The 23,672-nt window shown below is 43.9% G+C and overlaps 1 long non-coding RNA gene across 1 annotated transcript; it reads right to left on the bottom strand.

Annotated features, from left to right (window-relative positions):
• Positions 1-19,873: 19,873 nt before the first annotated feature.
• On the bottom strand, positions 19,874-23,033 carry LOC115651628. Its single transcript, XR_004000397.1, has 4 exons — positions 22,946-23,033; positions 22,344-22,492; positions 21,864-21,980; positions 19,874-20,073 (listed from the first exon to the last, which is right to left on the bottom strand). It is a non-coding gene; the product is annotated as an uncharacterized LOC115651628 (long non-coding RNA).
• Between the last annotated feature and the right edge of the window lie 639 nt (positions 23,034-23,672).

The raw sequence follows: 23,672 nt of genomic DNA, 5'->3' as shown, positions 1-23,672 counted from the left end.
TTGTTTGTTTTGTAACAATAGCAGATAAAAGCTGTAATGAAAGAATAAGAAATTAACAGTGACCCTCTGAAGCAACAGCAGAGGTGAGGTGCACAAAACAAAAAGAAGCAATGTTAAAAACACTGAGCCTTAAAATGGCTCTGTGTAATCAGACTGTCACTTTGATAAGAATACATGAAAACTCTGTAAGAACAAAAGAAACAGTTACACCTTATGTAAAAATTGATATTGCTAATGTTTTTAAAAAGTTATAGTATAGAAGGAATGTGCATTTTCCCTAGGACATGTGCAGTGTATATTGTAGAAAGGGGTAAAAGAAATGCAAATGAAACGTGCTGCTGAATTAAAATCCTATTAGGGCTCCAAAAAGAGCCGCAATAGGCTGTGTTTTCTTTTTCAGATCCCTGTGTGTTAAGACAGAGGCCATGGCTACACTAGAGAGTTGCAGCGCTGGTGAGGGAGTTACAGCGCTGCAACTTAGGATGTGGCCACACTTGCAAAGCACGGCCAGCGCTGCAACTCCCTGGTTGCAGCGCTGGCTGTACACCTGGTCGAGCCTCGGGTGTAGGGATTCCAGTGCTGGTGATCCAGCGCTGGTCAGCAAGTGTAGACGCCCACCAGCGCTTTTATTGACCTCCGGGGTATAAGGAGGTATCCCAGAATTCCTGTCCACAACAAACTGGAAGAAAGGGAGAGTTCGGAGTTCAGCCAAACTGCTTATTTAAAAAACAAACACAGCTCCTGTTTGCTGAGTGAGCGGAGGCAGGCAGGGGAATTACTTTGGAATGTTCACAGCTGTTTGCTTGAAGAGAGAAACAGCACTCTCACATGGCGGGGGGGAGGGGGAAATCCGTGTTGAGCAGTTGCTGATCTGGTCTGATGGGTATTTAGAAGTACATAATTTGCATTTAGTGAATGAGAGAGGAGTGGGGGAAGGGAGTTAGAACTTTTAAAATGATTGAAGGTAGGCACAGTCCTTAGAACTTGCAAGGCAGGGAGCTGAGAACAGTGTCAACTCCAAAAATCCATTCTGTCTGTCTCCTCCACGATCCCTGTCACATTCCACCCCACCCCCCTCTTTTGAAAAGCACATTGCAGCCACTTGAATGCTGGGATAGCTGCCCACAATGCACCACTCCCAACAGCGCTGCAAGTGCTGCAAATGTGGCCACACTTCAGTGCTGGTAGCTGTGAGTGTGGCCACACTGCAGCGCTGGCCCTACACAGCTGTACGAACACAGCTGTAACTACCAGCGCTGCAAAACTGTAAGTGTAGACATGGCCAGAGTCTCTGAGCTCTGCTGATGGCTTTGAATCCAAAAGCCAAACCTGTGTTGATGCAAATTACCTAACTGATAAAGAAAGGTGAGAACTGCTAGAACAAAAGAAGCTGCAAATAAAGAACATACCTGGTCAGCAAACAAATTGCCTACATAAAAGGCATGGTATAAAAAGATACCTTTAATAGATTTGATGCTAATGTTACTGTTAATATTAAACATTAAAATAACTTTAATGTTAGTGAGTACCCCTGTAACAACTTGTAGTGTGTATGACTTTTGGAAAAATCCTTTAAAGTAGTATGGTAATGATGCTTCTCAGCTATTACCTGTGAATAAACCTAAAGCTTAACACAGCAGGAAAAACATTACAAACTTGGTCTGCTATATAAGAGGAAAAACTTGAGGTACACCACCTCATGAATTTAATAATTAAACAGTGGAATAATTTCCGCATAACCCTTAAAAAGTAGAACCCATTAAAACCTGGCCTGCCTATAGAACAAAAAACACAAGAAAATATGGGGGTAATTCTTCTGTTTTGCCTGAAATCAACAAGGGTATTTGTAAAAGAAAGGAATCTTTTAAGTAATAATCAATGCCACCCCAAAAGGGATAGAAAAATGTTATTTTTGTCTTTCAGATAATCCAAAGTACTGTATAATGGGCTATGTGTATATGTTAATTCTTGGGGAAAAGTGTTTAAAAAGTGTTAGCAACCTACCAGAAGACAAATGTAAATGTACTGTAAGTACTGTGTTTACCAATAATCACATTTACTATTTGCCACAACAACAACAAAAGAGTCTCAGCTTACTGTAAGCACTGATTTAGTTGAGTTCTCTATCAATCTTGGCATTGAATGGCAAACAGTTACCAATCATCTGTTAAAAGGTAAAAAGGTAACATAGAAAAAAAATGTGGAAAACTGGACCATTCATATTATACACGCAAATGGGAACATGTTAAGAATTGCCACTGCAGAAAAACATAACAGCTTACCATTGGTATTACATTTTCTGGATGGTCTCCCACAACTACTGGCATACTAATGTTACTACCTCTAATTGTTTTTGGTTTTAAATTGTATGTGTTTAATTGAAATGTTTAAAATGTGCTGGTGGATAAAACAAATGTGTGCAAAGCTAAAGCCACAGGCCCAAATCACCTCCCAGTATTTTCTATTACGTGGACTAAATAAGAAGTGACACTGGCGATTAATAATCTTAGTGTCAAAAGGGGGATATGTAGGACCAGGATTTTATAATGTCCCATAAGAATTAAAGTATAATTTAATTTCATCCTGCTAGCCACCTTTTTTCAATAGCAGAAAGAAATGACCCCCTGGGACTATAAGATTCTGTTTTCCCATATACATTACAAATTGGGCCCTCTCTTAACTCTTTGTTTTAAGATTTAGGTAGTAAGAGACAGGATTCTCTATTGTGTCTATGTTAAGTAAATTAGAGAAACATTGAAGGCCTGGGTATCAATGTAAATTGTCTTGGTTATTAATTGTAAAACTTAGCAAGGTTTAATTTGCAATGCTTTTTTGCTCGATATAAAATACTACTGTTTGTATTCTCAATCTATTTGTGTGAATGAGGAATGTATGCATCAGGAAAAGATAAAGGTGTGAAGGCCATTGTTATAGCCAGAGTCAAGGAAGAAGTAGTAAAGAGACTTAAAGAACATCAGAGAATCACCAGGCACTGCTTACTACCCCGAGATGGCTGTTAAACTGTCTGGCATCTCAGAGTGGACACATGCTTCACTGTGTAAAAATGCACCACCCCCAGTGAACCAATCATCACCTCAGGACCACGCAGAGTCAATTGTGACTCCAGAAGAAGACGTAGAGGAACAGCCTGCAATACCTTACAATCTACATTCTCATAAGGGTTGCCAGAAGCAGACGACAACCTAAAGCAAGGCCCAAGAAGAAGCAGTAGTGAGCCTAGCGCCTGCTGCCTGGTGGACATAAAACTGTGACTGCGGTTTCCTCAGTTGAGGTTGTCAGAACCAGAAGGGCCCTGCCTCCAACATGCACCTCTGGTGGTGCCTGTTCCTCGACTGCTGGTGTCTTAAGGTCTGGGGAGTCCACAATGACAATTATTTTATCCAGCAGCAAGTGTGGATAGCTCAGACCCTTATTATTTCTAAATGCTGGGTCTACAGCCACATCCCAGCCCACTCTCAAACTGGTGTTTCTGTCCTGGCTATCCCACTCAATTCCCCAGACCTCACTGGAGAACCTTGTCCATTTAACACAATATGGAACAGTAATGACACCTGGGAAGAGGCTACTGGCAGTTCCTTTATCCCAGTTGGGGGAGTAATACACCAGGCAAAAAGGCTCCTGAGGTTACAAGCAGTAGTTAAAATAATGGAAAATAAAACCGGAGAAAGTTTAAGAGCCCTGGCCAAAGAAACAGGGGCGATCCGACAGGTGGCCCTCCAGAACCGTCAGGCATTGGACATAGTGCTGGTGGCCAAAGGAGGGACCTGTGCTCTCATTGGAAAACAATGTTGTCTGTTTATACCTGACGATACCAATGACGTAATAGATGGCGCTAGCCACTTAGAATAAATCACATATTTTCCCCAAGTAGAGCCGAGTTCTTTATGGAAGTGGCTAAGTAACCTGTTCAATTTCTCTGGCATAGGAAACTGGTTGTTTCAGGGAACCCTAACTATCCTGTTTGGAATCTTAGTGATTTTTGTATGCTTTCAGTTAATCTCCTGCTGTATCCAGAATTGTGTCACCCAGGTGACTGCCCCAAAACAGAGTGCTAATATGATGATTTTGAATATCGCTGATGAACAAAGAGATAAGGAATGGTTAATTTGTGGAACCCAGTAACTGTTGGTCATGGCGTGCGCTTGACCAAAAGGAGGGATTGTGAAAGTAGAATGAATTATATTGTGAAAATAGAAAGGATTAAAGAAATGCTGTCTGTACCTTTAAGCAAAATTGTTGGAATGCTGCAATCCAGGTGTCAGGAATACAGACATTAACATTTAACAATTGCACCGTTTAAGGGCAATTGGTGAAGTATTAGCCTTAGATCGATAAGAGTTAGTAAGGAAGTAGGATATGCATGCTGTGCCCTAGGTGAATTTTACTGTTTTGCTTTCTTTGTCCCTTTGTCTAATTCCCACTCTTTTATCTGTATAAATAAGATAGTTTGTGTCTTGCATGGTGCTCACATTATCTGGATGTTATTAGCAGAGCACTGTGCTAATAAAACAGAGTGGTCTGACAAACTGTGAGTCCTGAGTCTGACTTTGACACTGAGCATCCGCAGGTTCAGCCGCTCGCAGCTCTCAGTGGCCGCAGTTCACTGTTCCCAGCCAATGGCCGCTGCAGAAAGCGGTGGCCCGGGAACATTGGCTGGGTACAGTGAGCTGCGGCCACTGGGAGCTGTGAGCGGCCATACCTGTGGATGCTCAGGTAAACACAACATCTCGTGGCCTGCCAGGGGCTTACCCTGAACAAGCCGCAGCCCAAGGTTGAGAACCCCTGCTTTAGAGTCATCCCCCACAGCTAGAAATCAGGAGCAAGCATACTGCATATTGGTGACCCTAGGCACAAACAGACACCCCAGTAACGCTCCAGAGTCCACTCCATGCATGTCATAGCAACTTCCCAGAAGTCCTGGCTCTGCTCCAGTGGCTGAACCCACTGATAGTTCTCCTATCACCGTCATAGGCCTCCACACAACTAGCTAGAGCAGGGGTAGGCGACCTGCAGCACACAAGCTGATTGTCAGTGGCTCTCACCCTGGCCAGGTCCTGGCCACCGGTCCGGGGGGCTCTGCATTTTAATTTAGTTTTAAATGAAGCTTCTTAAACATTTGAAAAACCTTATTTACTTTACATTAAACAATAGTTTAGTTACATATTATAGACTTATAGAATGAGACCTTCTAAAAAACATTAAAATGTATTATTAGCACGTGAAACCTTAAATTAGAGTGAATAAATGAAGACTCGGCACAGCACTTCTGAAAGATTGCCCACCCCTGAGCTAAAGTCCAGACTGCTACGAGGTAGTCAGAGACAACATTCTGCACACAGGACAAACGTGACCAGAGGCAGCTGAAAACAGCTGTTCTTTGATTAAATAAAATGACTCTGCTAAATGGGCTGACTCGTCAATTATTGTTGGCTTATTGGCAGACAGTCCCTAGCACACATTGGCAGGCATGGCCCAGTGTACAATATGAATAGGGTCCTTAGTACAGTTCACTCACCAGCAAAATTCAAATGCCGGAGGGATTCAGGAAACCCCATGAGGAAACAGGGGAAAGATAAGTGAGAAATGGGAACTGAACAGTGTCTACAGCAAACGGGCTACCGGCTGCATCTTGATCCCACTGACTTCCACAGAAGTTTTGCCAATGACTTGAGTTTTGCCAATGATTTGGGAATTTGTTTTCCTTCTGAAAAAAAAATGTCAATGAAAACAATTTATTTTTCTTCATTTTTGTGAAAAAAAATTGTTGCAGACTCAAACATCCAAAAATTTGTCAGTTTGCAGAAATAGGAAAATAAGCTTTTTTTTTTTTAACAAAACCACTAAAATTTTAAGTATAAAATGGTGGAAAATTGCAACAGTTTCTCATTAGTCAAGAAGTCATTTTCCAATGAAAAATTGTTCTCACTTTTATTTTTTTTAACAGCTCTAATTTATCTCCATGGCAGCAAGGTCAGACCATTACAGAATGAACTTGTGAAATGTTTCCTTAGCCCTCTTGCATTTTCCTATATAAAAAAAACAGCGGGAGAGCTGCTCAAAGCTCTCTGTACACTATCCATTGAGCATTGATGTCTGCTGAAAGTGCAGGTGATTCAGCTCCATGGAGAAACACTCCCACTGGGAAAACAGAGATTCCAAATTAGAACTTTTCAAAAACTCAGGCTGTTTTGTGAAAGACTGTAGCAGTTTCAGGACTTTTTCCATCCTTGTAGCAATGCATTTAGAATAAAACATCACAAGTTTGCTCCAGATAGTTGACACATATTATGTAAATATTATTGTATTGTTATTGTAGAGCCTCTGGACCCAACCCATGATACTAGATACTGTGTGGGCAAATAACCCAAAGGGGGTTCCTGACCTAGGAAGCTTACAGCCACTTTGCAGATTGTGTTTTAACAATGAGAAATGCCTTTAAAGCAGGAGGAGGCAGAGACAACTCAGAGCAGCATGTGTAACAATATTCCTAGATATCTCCACCCAAACACAGAGACTCCTGCTGCGAGGACTGGTCAGAGGGGACCTTTGGTTCTTTCAATCCAGAATATTACACAGACTGGAAGTCATCAGACTCCTCACAACAGATTGACATATGCCAGGCAGCTTCCTCTTCTCACTTACCAGCCTCCACCTTTCACTGCTGCAGATCAAACAGCCTAGGGAAAACCTTCTCTGGCAAGTGCTACCTGCAAAGGAATTCATCTGGTCAGTGCTCGTCCCCTCTGGCCATTCCCCAGGAGCAGAGCAAAACTACAAGAATGAGGAGAAAGGAAATCCAAACTGCAATAGCATTCTCCTGCTTTACAGTTTGGGATACTGTGCTCACAATGAAGTTGTCTACTTTCACCTTCAGCCCAGGGGTGAAGTCCTGGCCCCACAGAAGCAAAAGCGAGTTTTACCATTGACTTCAGGGGGTTCACCCCAGCTGTGCCATGGGTGGATAGTGTTCATCATCAAGACTCCTCCATTTCAGGGACTGCTGGTGTAGGATGAGCAAGACAGGAAGGGCAGAACTCTTTGTGCAAACAGCAGCAAAATGCTGAGGCCCGACTAGGACAAGAAAAGAAAAGACTCTCAGCAGTGCCCATCTTCCATTCTCTGACTTGTGTCTGCAGCTGTGCACATCTGGCACTCAACGTTAAGGTGCTAATGTGTGGTGCACACAGGGGCAATGTGGTTTTCTGTGCCTGTTGCTGCTCAGGTTGCTCTGATGTGGAAGAGCGGAGGAGCATGGGCACCTCCGCAGTTGGAATTTCAGCATGCTTGACACTGAGTGATTGACGAAGGGAAAGGTCCTACCAGTGCGAGCTATTAGATGTTTCAGCATCTATCCTTGACACACTTTTTCTCCTATTCTTTTTCCTCCCCTCCACCCCTCTCTTTTTTTAATGCCAGACAAAACACAAAGCTCATCTCAAAAGCAAAGCTGGCAAACGGGTTTCAAAAGCCCAGCTGAAGACACTCTCACAGAGCCGTGACAATGGGCCATTGAGAGTGGTGGCAGGGGAATGATCTTAGTGGGTGAGAAAGGAGAAGGAGCCAGAGACAGGTTGAAAGTTTGCATCCCTCTGCCTCTGTAGCTGCTGGTTCATGTGCCTCAGTGACATTCCTGCACTCTGCATCCATGCTGGGGAAGGCAGACATCTGGCATCAAGAAGAGTGGGGGGTATTTTTTTAATGGAGCATTAGACCCAAAGTGAGAATGTTTTCTAACCATTTTTATTGTGCAAATCTCTAATAAAGTCATTGGGGTGACCCAGTTTCTGAAAGGCAGAACTCCCTGTGAAATGTGAGATGGCAGGAACTTGTGGCAGGGAGGATTACAGCTCTCCTCAAATCTCTCCTCCTCCTGGCCCTGGGTCCTTTGTCCCCCCCCCCACTATATTTCTCTCCTTATTGCAACTGATGTGTTTTCACTAGGAAGGCACCCACTCTGCTCTGTATGGAGAATTCTTACCCTGCCCTCTTTGAGCATTGTCATGCTTTCTGAGGGCTTCATTCCTCTACAGGGGGGTGGAACAAATTCATCCCACGGTAACTCTGGCCAGTGTGTCCAGATGCCAGCACTGTCTGATGGTTAAACACCCACTTGGGGTGGCTGGGTAGGGATCTGAACACAGCCCTTGGTGAATGGAGTTCTTCACCCACAATGCAGGTACCTCTTGGGCACTGATGGAGTAAGAGAATCATTGTGCTTCAAGTCTGGCCCAAGGGGATCAAGTCTCGGCTTGAGAAGTTAATCAGAACTAAGACTGCCAGCGAGGTGGCTGTTTAGTTCAACTTCTAGTGCACATCACAAAAAGCACCATTACAGCTGTAACTGAGGGTAGCATTTCCAAAAGCTCCTCTGTCACTGAGGAGCCTAAGTCCCATCGACTGTCAATGAAAATGTTGCCCTGAGAGCCACATGCTCATTTCACCCAGGCCATCCACCAGCCATGACTCACTACTGCACATGCAAAAATCCTTCTTCCTTTTGTGACCTTCCAGTTGTTATACTAACACCTCCTATTCCTCCCCATCTTTCCACCAAAATGTCCTTCTGTTTTAACTCCTAATGGTTTTCCTAAAGCCATAACCTGCTTTGTCTGTTGTTTAATAGGAAATCAATATTGTTGTAATACAATGAAATTAACATTGATTTATCTCATTGTAACTGGCAGCTAAACCAATAAGATATTAGTCAATATGTTCACTCTGGAGGTCCAGCCTGCTTCTTCAAGCCTGATGTATTTCTCTTTGCTAATAATTAATTACAAAATCTGGCATGAGGTTTGCAGAAGAGATTAGACAGAATTACTGCTTGCAGCAGTTTTCTGAATTAATGCAAAAATAGAACCCATCAAACTGAGATGCATTTAAATGTATGCATACAATATGTGCTGGCTTACAGGTTTCTGCACTAGGCAGAGTGAATGTGCACACATGTGAGAGTGCATGCTGGAATACATTGGGGGGCCAAAGAGGACACGGATAACAAAAGTAATGCTGTTTAAGCACTTTCAAAATTTCTTACCAAGAAGCCTGGATTCAGTAGCACAGAACGCTGCATGCTGTAACATAACCTCGATTTGAGGGGCACTGAAGAAGCCACTGATTGAATCCAGACACTAGGATAAGGTAGCCTCCATGTGCAGTCCAAGACAGAAGTGCAGCTCACAGTGCTCAACACACAGTTCAGAACCATCCACAAGCTGAGGAAATCCTGATTGTTATTGCTGGGAGGAAGATGTCAGCCCAAGCCAATGATGCAGTTGTGCCCCTTTATTTTTTATTTCTATGCAGATTTAATCTGGCATTCAGTCCCATGGTGACATTGTTATTTTATTATTTATATTGCACTGTGCAGGGCACTTTTTGCTTTTGCCTGTAAAGACAAGGCTCCTGGTGTAAGGGGTTCCCAGGGTAAAGACTTCAGGTTGTCAGTCTGGGATCTGGGATCTGGTAGGGGTGATGCTAGTGATCCTGCCCTAGAGATAGTGGCTGCAACTCAGGCATCATGTGAAATGCTCACCTGCCATGTGGGTTTCCAGGCTGTCACTTACAAAACTTGTTTCATGTTGAGATGATTCACAGAACCAGACAGAAGCAAAGATGAAACCAGGGGCAGGTAGCTGTGGTCAGATCTGGAGGGCCGCTTGTACATTCCGTCTATACAGAATTTCAGTGAGCTTGTTTCTCAGGAGGACGGCTCTGCCACAGCTCCCCAACTCCTGTCTCCAGTGCACTGGCCTTTCCCCTCACCAACGCCTACACTGCAATGCAATGCATAGGAAGCCCCAGTGGCATGGAGTTCTTGGTATGTGCCCTTGGCACAAGTTTCCCCAAAAGTGACCTACTTTGTACATGGTCAGATCTCATGCATGGAAACTAGGGATGGTAACTCTCCTCCCAGCAAAAGATGAGAAACTAATTGCCTGCAGTTCAGAAGGAAGAAAGATATTGATATGGCTTGTGTATTCCTGGTCAGTTATTAAAACAAACCCAGCCCTGGAGTCAAAAAGACTGATAAGAGGAAAGAACTGGTGATTCCCATTTGACTCCCACTGCATGAATAACAGTAGAGAAGATTAACTGACCCATCTGGACATTGCAAGGGTCAGTTAGGATTAGAGATCCAGAGTGTTTAATTTCTTTGACACTACAAGAATAAAATGAACATGTGATGCACAACTCACATTCACATGCACCCAGCCCAGGGAAGAGCCTGGCTTCATGAGCCGACATGAGAGCACAATGCATGGATGATTTTGAGCAGTTCCATCCTCTTCAGTTTATTAACTGGCATTGGCAATTCTTTACCATAAACTAGACTGAGAAGTGACAGATATAGAGAGCTACAAGATTGTAATCAGGGACTTCTACCAGAAATAGTTCCTGGGAGATCTACCCTGACAACATTGTTAACAAATTAAAAATAACCTAATCATCCAGGCCAAGGAAGGAGAACGTGATTAAAGCTGAATCATTTAATGTATTTGAGAAATCAGAGCTGATTGCTCGCAGGGGATAATAGATAATTTCATCTCAGCCAATTTTTAAAAGCAGCAAAAGGAGATAGTCAGAAATTTCAATGATTCAGTGCAGGTCACTCAGCAGGAATTGCTTAACTGAAGGTTGATGGCCCTTGGCTAAAGGCATTTGAAGGTTTTGTAGTAACGTGTGCCATTTAATGCCCTGGTCCTAAGACTGGATCCATGCGGGCAGAACTCTGAACCTGCGTGGAGCTCCCTGGATGTCAATGGGTCTGATTGCAGGATCAGGGCGTACATTTGGTTTCAGGGGCTGCATGCCCTTATGCTGTGAAAGGCTTGTCTCTAACCACTACTCCCAGCTAGCTTGCAGGTCAATCTTAACTTCCCCTCATGATGTACCAGTGGCATATTTCTCTGGGTTTGCTGAAGGTTTGTTGTTACTCTTTGTATTTCATTATATGCTCAGTCATTTGCTGCACTGTTCAGCTCTTATGGTCATATCATTTATAGGCAGATGATGTACAGATAGGTGAATTATATTCAGAGGCTCTTCATCTTCATGTCTCTCGTTGTATGAGTAATATCTCCAAATGGATCTGTGCTAATCTTTTAGTATTAAACAGACATGACGGGCAAATCATTTGGGAGCCAATAGCTTGTCTTTCTGTTGTTTGAATCTCTAGCTTTCAAGATGAACTCACTTCGTATTGCTTCTTTTTCTGTGGAACCTGATTTGTGAGTTACCTTTCACTCATTTATTGTTGCATTTACATATTGTATCTTGGGGTGTAACAATTCTAGATGAGGACTAGAATTAGAATCTGGAAAATCTGTAAGGTATATTTTCCTTTAATACTTACCTACCTATTGAAGTGAGGGCAGAAAACACCCCACAAGAGTGGTATAAGTTTGGAATAAAGCCATCAATTTCATTGACGTTCCACTGATTCAAATCCAGATTACACTGATTCAAAATCCAAAAAGCAGAATTTGTCTTTGGATATACATACACGCACACAATCATGTATCCTTTGTGTTATATATTGACTTTGTTGAACCACTGCAGCAAGGGTTAAATGATGCATGAAAAGGAGACTTGCTGTCATAGCACACAAAGAGGATATGGACAATAGTGAGGCTGTGCTGCTTGATGTTCTGTTCATCTAGACGCCTCCAGAAAAGCACACCCACCCGAGATGGCTCAGAAAGTAACACCTAACAAAAAACATTCCACAATAACAACCATATGGGGCAGTAAACAGCTAATTCTGTGGGGAAAAAGAAGACTGCAGGTTCCTGAGAGCCAATCTGAGGGATTTCACACCAGCTACCTAGTGTATTTGGCAAATGACATGGTTGTTATAAGCTGCTACAGGTAAGTTAATTAAGAGCCCAGATAGGAGAATACTAACCCCTATATTCAGGTTCTTTGACAATCACACACAGCAGGGATGCTAATGAGATAATCACATCTCCAAAGTATAATAAACTATGTGATCCAATGTTAACTTTTTAGCCCCCTAGAGATTGTATTTCTCTGATCATCATAAAGATGCACCTTCAGGTTGCCTGTGCTTCCTGATGAAATGATTACAATAGTGTGTAGGGTGTGAATACAGGGGTGCTTAGTGTCAGACAGTTATGCTAATAAAAAAATTACACTACCCCTTACTATCCTCTACCTTTGGGGCATCTACTGATCACCAGTTAAGGTGGGCAATGACTTCTCTGCCACCCCACGGTCTTGTATGGAACAATTAAATGCTTTACACCAGGAATCATAAAGTACTAGATATCACTGCTACTCTCATAGAGCATTTCCTATGATTACCAACCAGAGGTGACTCAAAAAACAACTCAAAGAGTAAAAAACATGGATTTATGACCAAGAGATAGGACATTTTGTCTCTCACTTGGAGTGCTGGAGAAGCAATTTCTCATGACATTTTAATAATAACGTGGTTAACTTTGAAGCAGGAGGGAATACTCCTCCAAGAGAGGAATGCTCTAGACTGCAGCTTACACGAGAGCTACAATAATTCTGTTGTATTAATATAATTACTAGGCAATCCATTTCAATAACATAATCACGGACCCATATTTCATTCCTCAATTACTGCACTGGTTAGAGTCATTTCTAAATCATGACTGCCTCAAAAAACCCATTGCTAAAATGATTTTTAAAAAGAGAACAATCAAATAATTACTCATGCCATGTTAAGCTAATTAGCCCAGTGCTAACAGAGCAGAAAGGCTTTTGGCTTGCTGGACATTCACCAGTAATAAGATGGTCCTATTTATTTTATTCTTTATATAAATCTTTCACTGTCTTTAAAATGGTAAAAGTGAAAGTACAAAGCCTTCTCAAACCAATTGCTCGTAAAACCTAACATATTTCCACCGATTTTCATTGAAACAGGTTCATGGTATTTATTCAAAAATCTGTGTCCAGAAAGAGTCTCCATAAAAACAGCTTTATCAAGACTTTTATGTTCTCTCAGTCTCTATACTGAATGTCTCTCCTGTGGCATTTGTTTAAGGTTTGTTTGATGTTAATGACATCGGTTGTAAGTGAAACAAAGATTGGAAAAAATTAGGTAATAATAGGTCATAATAAATAATATTCATCTTTGAACAACACAGATATAGTTCCAGGCCCCAATCCCACAAACATATGCATGACTTGGCATGAGCACTGTCTCACTGACTTCAGTAGAATTACGGAGGTGAGCAATGTGTTTGCAGGATTGAGGATTATTTAGCCTTCTATGCAGCTAAGCAATCTGGGTTCCCAAAAAGTGGAGCACGAACAAATCCAAAATGACCAGTACTCGTGCAATTTGTGACAGCCTTACAGAATTTTGAGCCAATAATGTCCCTAAAAATATTTTCATGCACTTGCTTTTAATTTTCCTCTCATAAATTTAACTGAAATATTTTTGCTATAGCAATGGTCATTTCTTCAATAACTTTCTTGGTGCTGTGGGGAAAAGACATGGTAAGAGTCAACTTGCACCTTTGCAAGAGATTCAAACTGTTATTTTTTCAGTCTTTAAACTTAGTATTACAATTTAATGTTCCTTTGCTCTCCCAGGTTCCATTGGTGAGTAGGTAGAGGAAAGACAGGTACCTAAATATTCCAAAGAGGATATTTTTTCATAGCTTTATTTATCTGTACGTCTGTCTGATTTCATGGAGGACTGTCTGACCACACAATGCTGTGCCTTAAAAAATGTAGCAGTTGTACTGTGTTCATCACTGCAGAATCTGAGTGGTTATCTCAGAGTTCCAGCTTGTGCCACACCAGTACATAGCAGAAATCTGGTTGCAGAGGCTGATATCTGAAGTTTTCCAGACAAACATTTGGAAAATCACTCAGATTTTTGGTTTCTTGTCTAAACTAAATCAATCTACCAATTTTTTGAGCTTGACCTCTCACTGTGTATTCTCTCTGTTATCCAGCCAGTGAGGAAATGGTTAACAGTGCTCTAACCTGCAGTTCTCAGCACTGTCACAACTCGGATATCTGTGAGCCTTCAAAATATTACATTTCCCAGAGCTGCACCAGAGACAGTCCTTTTAAATGTTCTAAATTCGAACAAATTACATTTCTGACCGTCCAGGAGATTTCAGCAATACACAATGAATGAATTCCACTCGCTTCAGCGCTGAAATTAAATAGCAGAAATATGATTGTTTGTTATAAGAAAGCAGTTCAGAAATAGTTGCATATTATACATTATCATGTTATACATGATGGTTTTGCACTGCAGTCCTCTGAGATTGTAATGAATAAAATCTTGACAACATTCTTTCCTGCATTAATCATTTTAAGCTGATCCTACAGGATACAAGGGCAAATTAAATTCTATTTGCAATTTCATGCATGACGCACAGGAGCGGACGATTCCTGAGCTAGCAGTTTTTCAGTAAGACAAGCGTGTAAGTTGCAATTATGCAGTTACTTTCTCCCATGTGCCAGCACTCTTATTACTGACAAATTTGTAAATGAAAATGTATGAATGGTATTAAATTCACCTTCAGGGATGTAGCAAATTAAAATGAATAACTCTTAAGACTGTATTTGAAGAAAAACACCACTTTTAATGTTTAAAATGACAAATGGAAACCCCTTGCTACCCCAGAATTGCTTTCATAGATTGATTTCCCTGCGTGACCTTACTTACCCTGCAAAAAGCCTGACTTCATGTTTCACAGTACCTGCCACAAGCAGAGAATCTGCAGATGCAGCCACAATAGAGCAGTGTCTTTGGGTAGCCATGCTGCATGATATACCATGATCCCGTACTGTAGATGACTTCTATTCACAGGCATGAACAGAACAAACTTTGTCCAGTCCATGGTGAGGTGCAGTGCATGGCCACCTAGCTGCACAATTTACAAAGGAACTTTGCTTAACATCTGATTTCTTTCAGTAGTAGAGCTCCTGGCCCTGTTTATTCAGGTGCAAGTTGTCAGGTAAGAAAGGAGAGGTAGCAAAAGCAGTGACATTAGGAGCGAGTAGGATTTTGTTTTGCTGGGATTAGATGGCTCAGAGGATTAGGTTTTGGGGAGACTAGATGGCTCTAGGGATCAGTAATGGCTTAAAATGCTGTGGGATCCCTTCTCTGGAGACTTTCACCGTTAGGATGTGCAATCAGAAGTCTGTGGACAGACCTCTTGGGAAAAAACTTGTCCCCATTGAAGTCAGTGTGAGTTTTGCTGTTTACTTCAGTGGAGCCAATATTTTCTCCCCTGGTGCTGATGGGGCTGTGCACAGACAGTGGGGTGCACCGCTCCAATCCCATTGCAAGACTGGGGCCATGGGTAGTATTACTTCTGGGCCTTTTAAAACATCACATACAATTAAACTGAGACTCATTAATGCAATCTAGACTATTCAGAAGAGCTCAGTTAGTTTGTCAGTGCCCCACAGCTCATCACTTGCCAACAGAATTAAACTGAGGCCTTGTCTACACCACAAAGTTGCAGCGCTGGTGAGGGAGTTATAGCGCTGCAACTTAGGAGGTGTACACATCTGCAGGGCATCACCAGCGCTGCAACTCCCTGTTTGCAGCGCTGGCCGTACACCCGTTGAAACTCGGGTGTAGAGGATCCAGCACTGGTGATCCAGCTCTGGTCATCAGGTGTAAACACTCACCAGCGTTTTTCTTGACCTCTGTGGAATAAACAGGTATCCCAGCATACCAGAGGAAGCCTCTCTGGTAATCAAGCAGGTCTCCTTCCCCATGGTTTGCTCTCGCGTTCCCCTAACCTCCGTGCAAGCAGATCTCCTTCCCCGCGGTTTGCAGGGGGGTTCGGGGAACGCGACAGCATACTGCGGGGAAGGAGATCTGTTTGCACGGGGGTTCAAAAAACACCGGAGCAAACCGCTGGGAAGGAGACCTGCTTGCAGGGGGGTTCAAAAAACACCGGAGCAAACCGCTGGGAAGGAGACCTGCTTGCACGGGGGTTCGGGGAACACCGGAGCAAACCGCTGGGAAGGAGACCTGCTTGCAGGGGGGTTCGGGGAACACCGGAGCAAACCGCTGGGAAGGAGACCTGCTTGCAGGGGGGTTCGGGGAACACCGGAGCAAACTGCTGGGAAGGAGACCTGCTTGCAGGGGGGTTCGGGGAACACCGGAGCAAACTGCTGGGAAGGAGACCTGCTTGCACGGGGGTTCGGGGAACGCGAGAACAAACCGCGGGGAAGGAGACCTGCTTGGGGGGGGGGTGTTCGGAACACTAGAGCAAACCGCGGGGAAGGAGACCTGCTTCCCCACGGTTTGCTCTCGCGTTCCCCTAACCCCCCTTGAAGCCGCCCAACAGCGCTGCAGTGTGGCCACATCTAACACCACTTGCAGCGCTGGTTGCTGTAAGTGTGACCACTCTGCAGCGCTGGCCCTATACAGCTGTACTAATACAGCTGTAACAACCAGCGCTGCAAAATTGTAGATGTAGACATACCCAAAGACTGTGAATGGTTAGCCAACTGCAAAAGCAGTTTCTCCTCCCTTGGTTTTCACACCTCAGCTGCTAGAAGAGGGCCTCATCCTCCCTGATTGAACTAACCTCGTTATCTCTAGCCTGATTCTTGCTTGCATATTTATACCTGCCCCTGGAAATTTCCACTACATGCACCCGACGAAGTGGGTATTCACCCATGAAAGTTCCAATACATCTGTTAGTCTATAAGGTGCCACAGGACTCTTTGATGCTTTCACTTGCCAACAGCTTCTTACACAGAAGGAAACAAGAGCTTCCTCCCTGCCCCCTGCCCCCCAAAAACCAAAAAATAAACACTTCCCAGAGACTTTCCATTAATCTATGAGAAAAAACACATTGTTCCTGCCCTCCCCCCACCTCTCCAGCAACCAGGGGATACTCCTGACACACAGTGAGAAGCAACATGAGACAGACGGCCAGTGGCCTAATCGTCTTATTCAGTTTTCCAGCAGATGAGCTTTGATGGTCTCTCAAAGAAAACTTTGTAGCCAGCCTAATTCACAGTAGCCTGAGTTGCCTTTTAGCTGGGCCCCAGAGTGTGTAGCCAAGCCACATTGAAAGTCTGCTCTCCTGCAGAGATTTACAGTTACCATCTGACCTGTTAAGGCAACAATCTGTTACTTCTGCAAGATTAATAATATCTATATAGGCTGACAGAGGCTCATGCTGTTAATTGTGTGTGATCTACAGCCCTAATTGCTCTTTTCATTTTTGGAGGGATGTGAGAAGGATGGCGTATGTAAGCCGTGGTATTACACAAAAAGTCTCTCTGAGCTGCATAATACAGATGTTTATTAAAGATTTTTCTGTGCTGCACATCTCATAATATACCCTTGCTCCGGATCTTCCATATTTCCCACCCTGCATCTGTGCGGTCTTCTCCTGAGTGAAGGTATCCTGGTATTTTTCATAGAGAGAACAATACTGACCGAACAAACTGCTCATTTCTGGATTCTCTCTGCACTAATCAAACACATGAACTTTCTTACAAGTAGCTAATCCCCAGTGGTCTGGGCCATCTCCAGTAGAGGAGGTTCCAAAAAGCACCAGCAATAAATGTGACTACATTTGGGGAATGGGATGGCTGAGAAGAGTTAGGATTGTAATTTCTAGCCTGGTGCAATGGCAGAAAGCCTCAGTAACACCGGCTGCTCTCAGCGGATTCTGAAAATTGGTCTTTCTGGTAGTTCAATGAGATCTGCAAAGGGGAAAACAATGGAGTTTGTGCCTTTTTTCAGTTAATAATGTCGATATGATTAAGTGAGGTTTTATTTGATTTTTTTATCCCCTTAAAAGTATAAAGAAATGTCAAGTCTGCTCTTCCCTCCTTCTTCCAGGTGTCATGTGTGAGGTCTCTGGATTTTCAGACCCACCCAGGCCTACACATAGGATGGGATACATTCATGTCACTAGACATGAGGAGCGGCTGAGAGGTAGCTGCTGTACAATCTGAGTTCTCTCGTCCTTTAAAGGAGGAGTGCTGGGAGTCTTTAACAAACAGCGCTTTTCTTCCAACGACCCAGATACACATTTGAGCCCTCCAATGAGCCCTCATGAACATAGGGCTGCCCTGCATTGACATTCCTGATACAGCAAAGGCCAAAAAAGCCAAACTCAGCCCCTTTGAAAATGTACCCAGGCCTTTTAAATATATATTAAAGCACCAATAATAACAACAAAAGGGGGAAGGCACAATCTCTTTAACGAGCAGGCCTCAGGCAGAGAGTGCTGTGGCTGTGTTGAAGTCAGGTCTTGCTAAGGAAGGGATCCTCCAGCTGGAACATCGATACTTTTGTTTCCCCTTCCTCTCCTGACCATCCTGAAAGCTATAAATGAAGCAGAGACAGAACAGTTGCCTTTGAGCCAATTAAAGATGCCCTGGCAAGCTTCAGATACCAGCCCTTGCAGTCTGATATTGATTAATGGTTCTAAACAGAAGAGCTGTACAAGGGAATACTGCTAAAAATAATAGTAGCACCCATAATAACCCAAGAGTGGAGCTGGTGCACTGGGTATTTGTAGGGTCTGGAGTGCTCGTGATGTGCTCACAGTGTTCTGTTTAAATGAGATCTGATTAACCTCACAAATTTTCCAGCTCCTCTGCGGGGGGGGGCTAATTGTTCAGGGGCTTCCCGACACCATGCAATGTGGAAACCAGACAAACTGCTAATGAATCATCTAATTTTTTTTTTAGCATCGGTATCTCCAATTCTCTGAGACTTGTGACACATTTTCTGTCAGCCAGTTTTTCATTTCCAAATGGCTTTTTGACTTTCACTTCATGGCTTCTGCAGGATGCTTCCTCTGAGGTGGAGGAGAGTGTCAATAGAGCTGGTGAAGATCTGTCCATCATGTCACATCAAGATTATCTCCTCTGGGACTTTGCAGTGTGGTCAAAGCTCACAATTTTATCACAGTATCAGAGGGGTAGCCATGTTAGTCTGGATCTGTAAAAGCAGCAAAGAGTCCTGTGGCATCTTATAGACTAACAGATGTATTGGAGCATGAGCTTTCGTGGGTGAATACCCACTTCGTTGGATGCATGTAGTGGAAATTTCCAGAGGCAGGTATAAATATGCAAGCAAGAATCAGGCTAGAGATAAGGAGGTTAGCTCAATCAGGGATGATGAGGCCCTCTTCCAGCAATTGAGGTGTGAACACGAAGGGAGGAGAAACTGCTTTTGTAGTTGGCTAGCCATTCATAGTCTTTGTTTAATGCTGAGCTGATGGTGTCAAATTTGCAGATGAACTGAAGCTCAGCAGTTTCTCTTTGAAGTCTGGTCCTGAAGTTTTTTTGCTGCAGGATGGCTACCTTTAAATCTGCTATTGTGGGTCCAGGGAGATTGAAGTGTTCTCCTACAGACTTTTGTATATTGCCATTCCTAGTATCTGATTTGTGTCCATTTATTGTTTTACGTAGGGACTGTCCAGTTTGGCCGATGTTCATAGCAGAGGGGCATTGCTGGCATATGATGGCATATATTACATTGATGGATGTGCAGGTGAATGAGCTGGTGATGGTGGACTGATCTGGTTAGGTTCTGTGATGGTGTCGCTAGTGTAGATATGTGGACAGAGTTGGCATCAAGGTTTGTTACATGGATTGGTTCCTGAGTTAGAGTTACTATCGTGTGGTGTGTAGTTACTGGTGAGAATATGCTTCAGGTTGGCGGGTTGTCTGTGAGCGAGGACTGGCCTGCCACCCAAGGCCTGTGAAAGTGTGGGATGGGTTGTAGATCTCTGATGATGTGTTGAAGAGATTTTAGCTGGGGACTGTATGTGATTGCCAGTGGAGTTCTGTTGGTTTCTTTCTTGGGCTTGTCTTGCAGTAGGAGGCTTCTAGGTACACATCTGGCTCTGTTGATCTGTTTCCTTATTTCCTCGTGCGAGTATCATGCTGGACTCTTTGCTAATTTTATCACAGTATCTGGTGTTCTTCTTAAAGCCCCAGTTCCTTGAGTCCTTCCCCCTCCTCTTTGTAAAGTTCTAGCCTTCTTGGTTGTGGAGAAAAGGTGGAAAATATAACCTGAGGGACCCTCCAGGGTCAAATCTTGGAAGGTAAAGAAGAAGAACACAAATTGTGTTACTCGGTTTGGAATCTCATCATTTTTTAGCTTGTCTCATGATTTTTGGGGGCTTCACTCATGATTTCTGAGTGCTTGGAGTTAGCAACACTCTCTTTGTGTGAGGGATGAGATGAATCAGGGCGCCTTCCTGAAAGCTGCTTTAGTCAAGCACAAATTACTGGGCTCAATCCAGGACTAACTGGCAGGAATATAATGGCCTGTGTACACAGAAGGCCAGAGGAGATGTTCTAACAGTCCCTTCTGGCCTTGAATTAATTCCTAGATTCACAGAGTCTAACACGAAGCAGTTGTACAAATACGAGGCCAGATTTTCAGAAAATTCTGAGCATCCACATTTTACAGAAAAATCTCAGTCCCCACAGTCAGAAAGTGCAAGGCCCCATGGGTCTAGAACCTGTGCCTGTAGACCTGCCATGGAGGGGGTAGCTTTAGGCTCTCAACCCAGGACTAATTATAACAGCCTGCACGTGACCACTGCCACTGCCCATGACCTGCTATGGACACAGACCATGTGGAGTCCTGCCTCTAGGAGTCTGACAGACAGCAGCCTTGTGGCTCCTGATTGGCTTCCCACTCTGTATAAAGCCCATGGGCATTCCATGAAGTGGCCTGGCACCAGTATGGCTGTCTTTCAGCTGCCATGACCATTCCTGCTCCTGGCTTTGACCTTGGCTTGATTTGGTCTTTGCCTCCTGGCCTGGACCCTGAAATCTGACAGGAAGAAAAGTCATTTCAGTCTTTTTGAGAACAGGGCCTGGGCTCCTCTGCACACAAGGCTGCCCACTGTGCCTGTGCCCTACTCAGTGGGCACAAGCCAGGGCAGAAAAAGTCTCCTTGCTTCCTCTCCTTCCCTTATCCCCAGGTGCAGTGATGGGGAAGGACCCTTTCTTTCCCACTTTTGCAATCTGCTAAGTGTCAGAGAGAAGCACAGTTACTCACTGAGAGTGCTAGACAGCCCAAAGGTGGTGGGCAGTGATGCTGAGCACAGGAGCTGCCAACAGAACTGGCCAACTGCAAGGGGGATGCGGACATGGGGAAGAAAGGTGCAACCCACAAAGTGATGTCATTGTAGCCAATGCACACCTATGAGCGCTGCTCCTCTGTGGTCCCCTGCAGTCCCACACCACCCCTAATGCAAGGCTGTGCCTGCATGGTGCTACGGGGTCCTGGAGACAGCACGCTGGGAGAGACTCAGGTTTACAAACCCATGTCTTGAAGAAATGCTTTACGCTTCTCTTTGGAGGAATTACATTATTTTTATATACCCACCAGCTTGAAATCTCAGTGACCTCATGTCCCTGAGTTGCAGCATATATGCAGATCAAGCTCCATGCAAAAGTTCAAAGCCATTTTCAAATGCATTTGTAAGGAGCCTCTGTGTTTCCCAGGTTATAATGTAATGTTCTTCAGAAACCTTGAGGGAGGAAATCACTCAGCACCTCTTTTCTCCTTCTATGCATTATTTCCCCACTGGGAGGAAGTGAGTTTTGTGGCAGCATCATGTACAATATCAGATGCCGTTCCCCTCCCCTTTGGTTAAGTCTCAAGAGCTTTCTTTTTTCACTTGTGCAGTTTATTAGGTGAGACTCAGAGACTAAAGCAATGGAGCAGGTGAGATGCATATGCCCCCATTTCTTATGAGTTCCAGCTTCCATGAGGTACCATTGCCTAAGTTTATACCTTGAGGGAAGAATATGCTGACGTTGTTAAGGAAATGCTTTTTCACATAATGCAAAAATAAATTGTGGCTCACGTCTCTGCAAGGATGTAAACAGAGACCTGTTGATCCTCTGTTCGTGGGAGCTGGTGCAGGCTGCTGTCTCTTTTGAAACTGCTGGTAGTCTTCATTCCTTGTCCTGTGCAAACATACCTGCAGTGAAATGGACACAGTAGTAGCTAACGTATGGCACCATTCCCCTAGAGCTGGAGTATTCTATGCTGCTGAGGTTCTTCTCCCATGCCTATCACCATGGTATCTGAGATGAGGACTATAACACTGTGGTGTCTTTTTAATGGTGCCCATTAATTAAATGGTGCTTGCCTATGCGCTGTAGGGGCTGGAGAAAATGTCCAAGGTATTAACCACCCTCCTGCCAGTCATATCTTCATCTCATCTGGTTCTGATGAGAATGTAGAGGCATCCCTATGATGTTCATTTGCAATCTTTGCATTTTTTTCCAGGAAATGTGGGTCTATCTAGGTAGCTCTGTTTTTCTGTGTAACCCTTCATTACCTTGACAGATGTTGCCAGTGTTTACCGTCTGCACCATCACGACCAGGCATGGGCTGCGAAGAGGGAGGCAGAGACACCAAACAGTTGCAGATAAAGACAGTTACCGCCAGCAGCTTTTGCATGGCTGTTTATCGCACTATTAGCTCTGGCTGAATAAAGACAGATTAAAAATTAAACATGGCCTAAAATGTGAAAAAGCTGGGTGGTGGCTAAGCAGTGATTCTGCTTTAAAGCTGCAGAGTCAGATTTCACTTTGGAAACAAGAACCCTGAGGCTCACCGAGCATTCCGGGAGCAGCTTTTCCCTGGGTTCCCCCTCGCTAATGTCACAGATGGGTGACTACGAATCCTCTTCCTCCCCAACCCACTTTCTGCTGCGCGACCCTGCAAGAGAGCAGGAATCAGGGAAGGGAGGAAGCTCCTAGAACCCAAGAGATTGTGACTCACTCAGACTATTGTTGGGTTCAAAAACTCACTTCCCCACTTTTCCTCTGGGAATATAAACTCAGGGTTTTCTTTCAAGGGAGATTCAATACTTTTAATCTGTCTTTATATCTAATGGACTGTCTCTACTCTGCATTAGGGATAGGGGAAACTGCTCACCTGGCAGCAGTGCCCAGGCCCTGGCCGTGGTATAGGCTCCATTCTGTTTCTATTTTGGTTAGCAGAATTTTTCTGGCTTCCTCTCTTCTCTATCACTCACCCTCTCTGGGTTTGATTTTCATCCTGTCTCTATACTGATTCTTCCCCTCTGCCTTCACTGCCTTCCCTCCACCCCCCCTCAAAGTGTAAGAATAAACCCAGTCAGTGGGAGTTGAACTTTCAGAGGTCTGGATTCAAAACTAGGCAAGACTAGTTCACCTACCACTGATATCAAACCCACATCTGTGAGCTCACTGCTCTCATGACATGAGCATTACACCTTCATGGAGGGATGCAAAGGGAGAGGAGGTTGAAGTGGGTGTGAAGGGGTCAAAGCCCGTATCTAAGGGAACTAGCACAACCATAGCTGAGCAATGACATGGATGAAAACAATATGACAGAGCCACTGCCTCTCTGTACATGCAGCCCCAAAAGTCACACTGGCCTTTTTGGCTCTCTTACATTGCTAGTGCCTGTCTAATTTGCTCACCCCAGGAAGTATGCGTGTTTGTCTCTTACTCTCTCATTTGGCTGCCTGTTTAGATCCACTGTCTGCCTTTAGCACACTTGTAATGCTTCCCTCCAAGGAGTCTGTAGCTCTGATAAATGCCTTGTGGAGATAAAACCCCTACTTCTCAGATACTTCTGCTCAGTTTACTGTTGGAACAGGTGGTAATTAGCAAGCAAC

Source organism: Gopherus evgoodei, chromosome 4 (genome assembly GCF_007399415.2).
Source record: "Gopherus evgoodei ecotype Sinaloan lineage chromosome 4, rGopEvg1_v1.p, whole genome shotgun sequence".
NCBI lineage: Eukaryota > Metazoa > Chordata > Testudines > Testudinidae > Gopherus > Gopherus evgoodei.
This window is presented reverse-complemented; position numbering and strand designations above follow the sequence as displayed.